The sequence below is a fragment of the Nycticebus coucang genome, chromosome 20, assembly GCF_027406575.1.
Source record: "Nycticebus coucang isolate mNycCou1 chromosome 20, mNycCou1.pri, whole genome shotgun sequence".
In the NCBI taxonomy this organism is placed as follows: domain Eukaryota; kingdom Metazoa; phylum Chordata; class Mammalia; order Primates; family Lorisidae; genus Nycticebus; species Nycticebus coucang.
This window is the reverse complement of record NC_069799.1, coordinates 46769806-46780506: the sequence shown is the minus strand read 5'-3', so window position 1 is coordinate 46780506 and position 10701 is coordinate 46769806.

The following is a 10701-nucleotide window of genomic DNA, read 5'->3' as shown; positions in this document are numbered from 1 at the left end:
CAGCTCCAGCCACATACACCAAAGTTGGCAGGTTTGAACCTGGCCCGGGCCAGCTAACCAACAATGACAACTGCAACAAAAAATAGCTGGGCATTGTGGTGGGCGCTTCTAGTCCCAGCTACTTGGGAGGCTGAGGCAAGAGAATCACTTGAGCCCAAGAGTTTGAGGTTGCTGTGAGCTATGATACCACAGCACTCTAAAAAAAAAAACTAAATTAAAAATTGGCCAGGCATGGCTGCACATGCCTGTAATGCCAACTACTTGGGAGGCTGAGGCAGGAAGGTCACCTGAGTTCAGGAGTTTGAGGTTGCAGGGAGCTATGCTGCAACTAGAGGGTGGTAGCCTGGGCAACAGAGCAAGACCCTATCTTAAAAAGAAAAAGACTGGGCAGCGCCTGTGGCTCAAAGGAGTAGGGTGCTGGCCCCATATGCCAGAGGTGGCAGGTTCAAATCCAGCCCCGGCCAAAAACTGCAAATAATAATAATAATAATAATGACAATAAAAGGAAAGGAAATTTAAAAAAGAAAAAGAAAAAGACAGCCCAGGCACAGTGGCTCATGCCTGTAATCCCAGCACTTAGGAAGCTGAGGTGGGTGGATTGCCTGAACTCACAGGTTCGAGACCAGTCTGAGCCAGAGCAAGATCCCATCTCCAAAAATAGCCAGGCCTTGTGTCGGATGCCTATGGTCCTGGTGACTTGGGGGGCTGAGGCAAGAGGATCACTTGAATCCAAGAGTTTGAGGTTGCTGTGAGCTGTGATGCCACAGCACTCTTACAAGGGTGACCAAGTGAAACTCTGTCTCAAAAGAAAAAAAACGAGACTTCATCACAGCCCAACTTCTTCTTTGGCCTAATCCTCTCTTTCTTTGTCCCCTTCTTTCCTGAAATCAGGTCCAGGAGCACTCCTTTATAAATGTGTTGCCCACCAGACACCATCTCAGAGTCTGCTTCCTGGGGAGACCCACCCTTAACATTACTATTTGCTTTACTATGCTGAAAACAACTGCACATATTTTCAGAATTTTATTTGTGTAGCAAACTGTATAGAATTTTATTTGTATAGCTATGGTACCATTTCTTTAAGAGAGTCCTGATAGTTGATTGTTATCAATATTGAGCTAACATTATAAGACGAATGATTAAACTGCTAATTATTGTTGACTTTTATTCTGAAAGTGACAACCTTTAAAAATTGCTGGCTTAGGAATACAGTACAGAAACTGTGAAGTTGATCACCCAAGGGACTGTAACAAGCAGGTCAATATACAGAGGTGGTCAACATAAGGAACTAGGCCTACTATACTGACATGTACATGTGGTGCCTGTCCAGTCTATGAAAATTAGGTCAACTTCAGGAGGTGGTCAATGGAGGGAGGTGGTCAGTTACGGAGGTTCTACTGTCTAGGAACCTCTGAGTCCAGGGAGTTATGTCAGTCTGTACAAGTCTTGTACTTTACCCTGTACAAGTCTGTCATGTGCCAAGGAAGATGTGATGTCAAGGGCCATCTGAGCCCCGATTTATTGCTCCCTTAATTTTTAAGCTTTCAGTTGTCACTTTGGTTAACTCCTACTTCCTCCTCCACCCGCAGGGGAGTGGGAAAAATTATGCATGAGGAAACTTTGCTCAAGGAACACCTTCTTGCTGCCCACATTCCTCCAAGGAAGACAAGAGAAAAAACCTCCAGACCCCCAAGTACTTATGCCTGTAAGGAACCAGAGGGAGGAGGAGAAATTGTGCAATTACTCAGCAGTGAAGTTAACCTTTGATGACAGAACCATTGATGACCATAAGAAATTGGTCCCAGTAGAGAAAGGGCAGGAGGACAAGTGAGGGAGGGAGAGGGACGGAATTTTGAGAGAGAAATGATCAGAGCAAAATATACATACTAGCAGGAAGTCCCTGATATACAGAAATCTCAGTAGAAAATTGCCTGTAATTTATGTGTAACTCTTTTGATAAAGAGTTCTTCTTCTGTTGTCTCCTGAAGGAGATATAACTATAGGCATGTCGAATAGCAAGCAAACAACAACAACAAAAAACCAAAAAGCAAGAAAGAAGGTGCAGATTTTTTTTTTTTAAGTTTATCTTTTGCTCATTAGTTTCCCCAGAAAACAACTGTTTAAAATTGAGAAATAGCTATGACTCTTCTGTAATGCAGTCTGGGGAAAGAAAAAAGAAGAGGAAGGAAAGAAAATTCAATATGTGTTACCAAAAAGCCTGTGTAGGGTTAGCTTAAACTGGAAACGGTTTTGAGAATTTGCTCTCTCCTGGAAAGGAAAAAAAAAAAAAAGGTAGGAAAGAATAACAGATGAATACCCCCAAGAGAGGAAAAAAGTGGCATTCTTATGAGACATAGGAAAATTTAAGCTATTTAAGAGAACTTATTAAGAGCGTGTATATTAGTACATTACTTTGAGAATAAGTGGGAAATGTTCCTTATTCTCTACTATAAATTGCATGGAATTTTAAGGGAATTAGTAAAACAACAGGGAGATGCTGCTGAAAGCCTCCTATGCCTCTGATCAGACCTCTGACCACCCCGTTCCGTTATGTGAGTAAGAGGGTCCACCCTGGGATATAAAGTACAGACAGCTCACAAAAGAATCCATGAACAACCAATCCCCTGCTCTCTGTATACCTCCTAGCAATTCAACAAATATCCAGATTACATATTTTGTCACAAGTTTTGTATTTAGTGTGGTTGTAAACTTCAAAGGTAATCGTGTAGGGATTCATCTTTGATTCAAAATCATTAAAGGTAAAATAATCTTTCTAAAAGAATCTTAACCCAATGGGTTTGTATGGAATATTTCATACATATACTAATCGATTTATAAGTATTGTATTCACTGTAGGAAACCAACTCAGATCCCACGTTCCCCAAGAAAAAGCAGATCAGTGCGAAGCACACATGACCATGGAAGGGTGGACACTCTGGGCCTTCTACGTCAGTCTTGCTTTAATTTCATGCACTGGAGTAGTCTGTGACAAGTACTTGAGCCGAGTAATTTGTGTCTTTTAGAAAATCTTGGGTGGCGCCCGTAGCTCAATGTGTAGGGCACTGCACACATACACCGACGCTGGTGGGTTCAAACCCAGCCCAGGCCTGCTAAACAACAGTGACAACTGCAACAACAACAAAATAGCTGGGCATTGTGGTGGGCGCCTGTAGTCCCAGCTACTTGGGAGGCTGAGGCAAGGGAATCATTAAGCCCAAGAGTTGGAGGCTGCTGTGAGCCCAAGAGTTGGAAGTTGTTGTGAGCTGTGACGCCACAGCACTCTACCCAGGCTGACAGCTTGAGACTCTGTATCCAAAAAAAAAAAGAGAGAAAGAAAAGAAAAGAAAATCTTTATGCCTATTATGTCTACTTTGTTGACTGATTCCCTTTGTTGTGCAGAAGCTTTTCAGTGTGATGTGATCCCATTTGTCCAATTTTGCTTTGATTGACTGTGCTCTGGGGGTATCACTCAAGAAGTCCTTGCGCAGACAGTGTCCTGAAGCAACTTCTCCAATGTTTTCTTTTAATAGTTTCATACTTTCAGGTCTTAGATATAAGTCTTTAATCAATTTTGATTTGATTGTTGTATGTGGTGAAGCACAAGGATCCAGTTTCATTCTTCTGCATATGGATATCCAGTTTTCCCAGTGCCATTTATTGAAGAGACTGTCCTTTCCTCACTGTATGTTCTTGGGAACTTTGGTGAAGATGAATTCACTATAGTGTGTGGATTTATTTCTAGGCTCTCTATTCTGTTCCATTGGTCTGTGTGTCTGTTTTCATGTCAATATCATGTTGAGGAAGGAGGAAATAAATCTTATACTTCTTCTTTTCTTTTTTTTTTTTCTTTTTTGAGACAGAGTCTCACTATGTCACCCTTGGTAGAGTGCTGTAGAGTCACAGCTCACAGCAACCTCAAACTCTTGGGCTTAAGCGATTCTCTTGCCTCAGCCTCCCCAGTAGCTGGGACTACAGGCACCTGCCACAATGCCCGGCTATTTTTCTGTTGCAGATGTCATTGTTGTTTAGCAAGCCTATGGCCGTGTTCAAACCTGCCTGCCTCTGTGTATGTGGCTGGCACCCTAACCACTGAGCTACAGGTGCCAAGCCAAATCTTGTACTTCTTAGTGATCCTGAGAAAGCAGCAGGCAGCTACAGAAGAACTCCTCCTCTAAAGATAAGGATAAACTTAACACTGAGCTGAAACAACCTTAAAAAGCAAAAGAAAAGAACAACTCTGTAACTAATAACAATACCCTAGTTTCTAATATCTGTAGCTATGTTCAGGCATGATGGCTCAGCACTCTGCAGGCTGAGACAGGCGGATTGCCTGAGCTCACAAGTTCAAGACCAGCCTGAGCAAAATAGAGACCCCCGTCTCTGTTACAATAGAAAAACTGAGGCAAGAGGATCACTGGAGCCCAAGAGTTTGAGGTTGCTATGAGCTATGACACCACGGCACTCTACCCAGGGTGACGGAGTGTGACTCTGTCTCAAAGAAAAGAGAACATCTGTAGCCATAACTTCGTAGTGATAACTGAACTGAAGAAAAAAACTGTTCCCCGGAACTCAGCATTTCACGCCTTGAGGCACCTGAGTTCTGGCCCTGCAATTAAAGGTTCCTTCCTCTACATTGTTGGTGTAAGTGACTGTCTGTTTTAATTAGTCATTTTCCTGTGACTATGTGACTTTTGGTTGCAGCTTTGTTGAAGTCAGATAAGGTGGTTCTTCCAATTCTGTTCTTTTTGCCTAGGATGGCTTTGGCTATTCTGGGTTTGTGGTTCCACATAAATTTTAGGATTTTTTTTTATTTCTGTGAAGAATGTCACTGATTTTTTTTCTTTTTTTGAGACAGGGTCTCACTTTGTCACCCCTGGTAGAGTGCTATGGTGTCATAGCTCACAGCATCCCCGAGTAGCTGGGACTATAGGCCCTGGCCACAACACCTGGCTTTAGAGATGGGGTCTCACTCTTGCTCAGGCTGGTCTTGAACTTGTGGCTAAAGTGATCCACCCACTTCAGCCTCCCAGAGTGCTAGGATTACAGATGTGAGCCTCTGCATCTGGCCTGATTTTTTTTTTTTTTTAAACAGAGTCTCACTCTATCGCCCTGTGTAGAGTGCTGTGGCATCGTCATAGCTCAAAGCAAACTCGGATGCCTGGCTCAGCTTTGGGGTCTCGCTCTAACTCAGGCTGGTCTAGAACTACTGAACTTGAGCAATCCACCTGCCTTGGCCTCCCAAAGTGCTAGGATTACAGGCATGAGCCACTGCACAGGACTTGTCATTGATATTTTGATGGGAGTTATATTGAATCTGTAGATACTTTGAGTAGTATGACATCTTAACACTATTGATTCTTCCAATTCATGGGTATAAAATATCTTTTCATTTTTTGTGTGTGTCCTCTTCAACTTCTTTCACTAATGTTTTATCATTTTCATCATAGAGATCTTTCACTTCTTTAGTTAAGTTTATTCCTAAGTATTTTATTTTATCTGTAGCTCTTGGAAATGGGACTTCTTTCTTGGTTTCTTTTTCAAATTGTTCACTGTTGACATATAAAAAGGCTACTGACTTTTGTATGCTCATTTTGTATCCTGCAACTTTACTGAATTTGTTTATCAGTTCTAATAGGTTTTTTGTTTGTTTGTTTATTTTGGTCCAAACCAAAACCTGGTCTTCAGTTTTCTCTGGATAAGAGATCATATTGTCCACCGGGTACAGTGGCTCAGGCCTGTAACTTTCCCACTCTGGGAGGCCAAGGTGAGTGGATTGCTGAGCTCAGGAGTTTGAGACAAGTAAGTGTGAGACCTTATCTCTTTCTTCAATTTTCTACTAAAAATAGAAAAATTACCTGGACATTGTTGCAGGCACCTGTAGTCCCAGCTACTTGGGAGGCTGAGGCAAGAAGATTGCTTGAACCCAAGAGTTCGAGGTTGCTGTGAGCTATAATGCCATGGCACTCTAGACTCGGGTAATAGAGTGAGACTCTGTCTCAAAAAAAGAGAGAGAGAGAAAAAGAGATATCACATTGTCTATAAAGAAGAATAATTTGGCTTCTTCCTTTCCAATTTGAATGCCCTTTCTTTCTTTGTCTTGTCTGATTGCTGTAGCTAGAACTTCCAGTACTATGATGAATAACAGTGATGAAAGAGGGCATCATTGTTTTTTTCCAGATCTTAGAGGAAAGGCTTTCAGTTTTTCCCCACTCAGTATGATATACACCAGCTGTGAGTCTGTCATAAAAAATGCATTCTTTAAGTTACACCTAAAATGGGCAGCACCTGTGGCTCAGTGACTAGTGCTCCGGCCGCATATACCAAGGGTGGCGGGTTCAAACCGGGCCACGGCCAAACTGCAACAAAAAAATAGCCAGGTGTTGTGGCAGGCGCCTATAGTCCCAGCTACTTGGGAGGCTGAGGCAAGATAATTGCCTAAGCCCAGGAGTTGGAGGTTGCTGTGAGCTGTGATGCTACAGCACTCTACCAAGGGCAACAAAGTGAAACTCTGTCTCTAAAAAAAAAAAAAAAAAATTACACCTAAGATGATCTATTTTTATTTTTCCTTAAGTCTTAGTCCTGATACAGTTTACTACCCCACCCCTTGTATTAGCTCATCTACTGCCTTCATGTTAGAATTGAGTACATTGGATTTTTGCTTCTCCATTCTTGTGATGCTTTACTAAGAAGAATGTGTTCCACTTCCATCCAGGTTAATAGAAAAGATGGAAAGTTTCCATTTTAATGGCTGCATAATATTCCATGATATACATATGCCACAAATTGTTAATCCACTCCCAGGTTGGTGGGAATTTAGGTTGTTGCCACATTTTGGCAATTGTAAATTGAGCTATGATAAACAGTCTAGTGCAAATGTCCTTATTAGATAAAAGGATTTTTTTTCCTTCTGGGTAGATGCCTAGTAATGAGATTGCAGGATCAAATGGGAGGTCTAATTTGAGTTATTTCAGGATTCTGCATACTTCCTTCCACAAAGATTGTATTAGTTTTCAGTCCCCCCAGCAGTGTAAAAGTTTTCCCTTCTTTTCACAACCATGCCAGCATCTGCAGTTTTGCAACTCTGTGATGTGGGCCATGCTCACTGAGTTAGGGGATATCTCAGGGTAGTTCTGATTTACATTTCTCTGACAATTAGGGATGATGAGCATTTTTTCATATGTTTGTTAGCCAGTTGTCTGTCTTTTTAGAGAAGGTTGTATTCATGTCTCTTGCCTAGTGATATATGGGATGCAAAAATTCACAGTCAAATCCTAGCCCATAGATTACAGCTGCACATTTAAAAATCATTCATCACGATCAAGTAGGTTTCATCCCAGCAATGCAAGGCTGGTTTAACAATTGCAAGTCCATAAATGCTATTCACCACATCAACAGAAGCAAAAACAAAGACCATATTATCCTCTCAATAGATGCAGAAGAAGCATTCAATAAAATTTATCATCCTCTTCTAATTAGAACACTTAAGAATAGAGACATAGGTGGCACATTTCTTAAACTGACTGAAGACATCTATGACAAATTCAGCTAATATTATACTGAATGGAGTAAAACTGAAAGCTTTCCCACCAAGAACTGGAACCAGACAAAGTTGTCCTCTATTGCCACTCTACTATTCAACATAGTGCTGGAAGTTCTTGCCATACAATCAGGCAAGAAAAGGAAAATAAAGGGCATCCAAATGGGGACAGAGGAGGTCAAACTCTCGCTCTTTGTTGACGATATGATCTTATACTTAGAGAACCCCAAAGACTCAACTACAAGACTCCTGGAAGTCATCAAAAAATATAGTAATGTCTCAGGATATAAAATCAATGTCCACAAATCAGTAGCCTTTGTATATGCTAATAACAGCCAAGACGAGAAGTTAATCAAAGATACAATTCCCTTCACAGTAGCCTCAAAAAGAAAAAATGAAATACCTCGGAATATACCTAACAAAAGAGGTAAAGAACCTCTACAAAGAAAATTCCAAAACCCTAAGAAAAGAAATAGCAGAAGATATTAACAAATGGGAGAACATATCCTGCTCATGGCTGGAGAGAATCAACATTGTCAAAATGTCTATACTTCCCAAAGCAATCTACTGATTCGATGTAATCCCCATTAAAATACCATCATCATACTTTCATGATTTAGAAAAAATAATTCTTTGTTTTGTATGGAACCAGAACAAACCCTGTATAGCCAAGGCAAGTCTGAGTAATAAAAACAAAACCGGAAGTATCTCCCTACTAGGCTTTCAGCTATATTACAAAGCCATAGTGATCAAAACAGTATGGTATTGCCACGAAAAATAGAGACATTGACATTTGGAACTGAATAGAAAACCATGAGATGAAACTATTATCTTACAGTCACCTGATCTTTGATAAACCAAACAAGAACATGCACAGGGGCAAAGAATCCCTATTCAATAAATAGAGTTGGGAGAACTGGATAACCACAGGGAAAAGACTGAACCTTACCACTTCCCACTTACAAAAATTAATTCAAGATGGGCTGTGCGCAGTGGCTCACACCTGTAATCCCAGCTTGAGGATAGCGTAAGCTCCTGAGTTTAAGACAAGCCTGAGCAAAATCAAGACCCTGTCTCTACTAAAAATAGAAAAATTGAGGCAAGAGGATCACTTGAGTCCAAGAGTTGGAGGTTGCTGTGAGCTACGATGCCACAGTACCCAGGGCAACAGCCTGAGATTCTGACTCAAAAAAAAAAAAATTGATTCAAGATGGATAAAAGATTTAAACCTAAGGCATGAAACAATAAAAATCCTCAAAGAAAGTTTGGGGAATAAACTTGAAGATATTGGCCTGGGGAAAGATTTTATGAAGAAGACTTCCTGGCAATTGCAACAACAAGAAAAATAAACAAACAGGACTTAATAAAACTGAAAAGCTTCTTCTGTACAGCTAAGGAAACAACAACCAAAGCAAATAGACAACCTTCAGAATGGGAAAAATATTTGCATATTATGAATCAGACAAAAGCTTGATAATTAGGATCTACTAAGAACTCAAATTAATAAACTGATGCAGTAATTTCTTTCTTCTTCTTTTTTATTTTTTAGAGACAGAGTCTCACTTTGTCACCCTTGGTAGAGTGCCGTGGCTTCACAGCTTACAGCAACCTTCACCTCTTGGGCTTAGGCGATTCTCTTGCCTCAGCCTCCCAAGTAGCTGGGACCACAGGCACCTGCCACAATGTTCAGCTATTTTTTGTTGCAGTTTGGCTGGGGCTGGGTTTGAACCCGCCACCCTCGGTATACGGGGCCAGCACCCTACTCACTGAGCCACAGGCACTGCCCAAGTAATTTCTTTTTAAAAAGTTTCAATGATTGGCTTGGCGTCTGTAGCACGGCGCCAGCCACATGCACCGAGGTTGCTGGGTTTGAGCCTGGCCTGGGCCAGCTAAACAATGACAACTGCAACAACAACAAAAAAATAGATGGGCATTGTGGCAGGCGCCTGTAGTCCCAGCTACTTGGGAGGCTGAGGCAAGAGAATTGCTTAAGCCCAAGAGTTAGAGGTTGCTGTGAGCTGTGACGCTACAGCACTCTACTGAGGGTGACATAGTGAGACTCTGTCTCAAAAGAAAAAAAAAATGTTTCTATGATTGCTATTTGTGACAGACAAAAATTTGATTTACAAAACAGAGCAAAACTTGGCCATAATTGAGACACACTGTTTTTCTGTTTGTTTTTTGTTGTTGTTTTGTTTTTTGTTTTATTGAGACAGAGTTCAAGCTGTTGCCCTGGGTAGAATGCCACTGTGTCATCACAGGTCACAGCAACATCAAACTCTTGGGCTCATGCGATCCTCTTGCCTCAGTTTTTTTTTTTTTTTTTTAGTAGAAATGGGGTCTCATTCTTGCTCAGGCTGGTCTTGAACTCGTGAGCTCAAGCAATCCACCCACCTTGGCCTCCCAAAGTGCTAGGATTACAGGCATGAGCCCCCGCACCCAGCCGAGACAAGCTGTTAATAAAGACAGGCAGTTAACAAGGTGACTGCTAAAGAAAAAGAAAAGAAATACGTCTTTTTAGAAAACAGGAGGTAGAAAGATTTTATTATAACCTATTTGTGTTCTATCTACCTCTTCCTGCTTTTAAATTTATCAAAATCTTAGTGTTATATACAAAAATGTAGGAGGATAGTAATCCTAGACTTTGCTTATTTGTCTAATACAGCTATTCATTTTCTAAGTAAACTATAATTTAGGGGCTATATGGACTTTTCAAGATTTCAGTAACCAGTGATTATGTTGCTGCAAGTTGTCGGTCAAGAGGAATCATCCCTTAAGCTCATCAAAGAAAAATCTGAAAACCAAAAAGCAGAACCTTCAATTCCGTTTTAGCTGAATGTGGGAGTGAATGTGATAAATGGTCACAGGCAACCCCTAGGGCTGGGTGAGCTGCTGGTTTGCTTGACTCCCCTTGGAGTTGGAAAAGTGTTGGGTACTGAAGAAGAAAATGGAAGAGACAGGTTCCTGGTCACTATTGTGTCCTGTCAACCAGGCTCTGCCCAAGGCCACTCATGTGTCCGTGCTAGCACCAAACCTTTCTGAAGCTCTGGGTTTGAGGATGCAAGGAGGCTATATTCCTGACTGGTAGGGATTGGTTCTCTTGGCATTCTGGGGTCTCAATTCCTACATCCATGGAATTGGCTTGGAGTAGTGTTTGTTTCTGG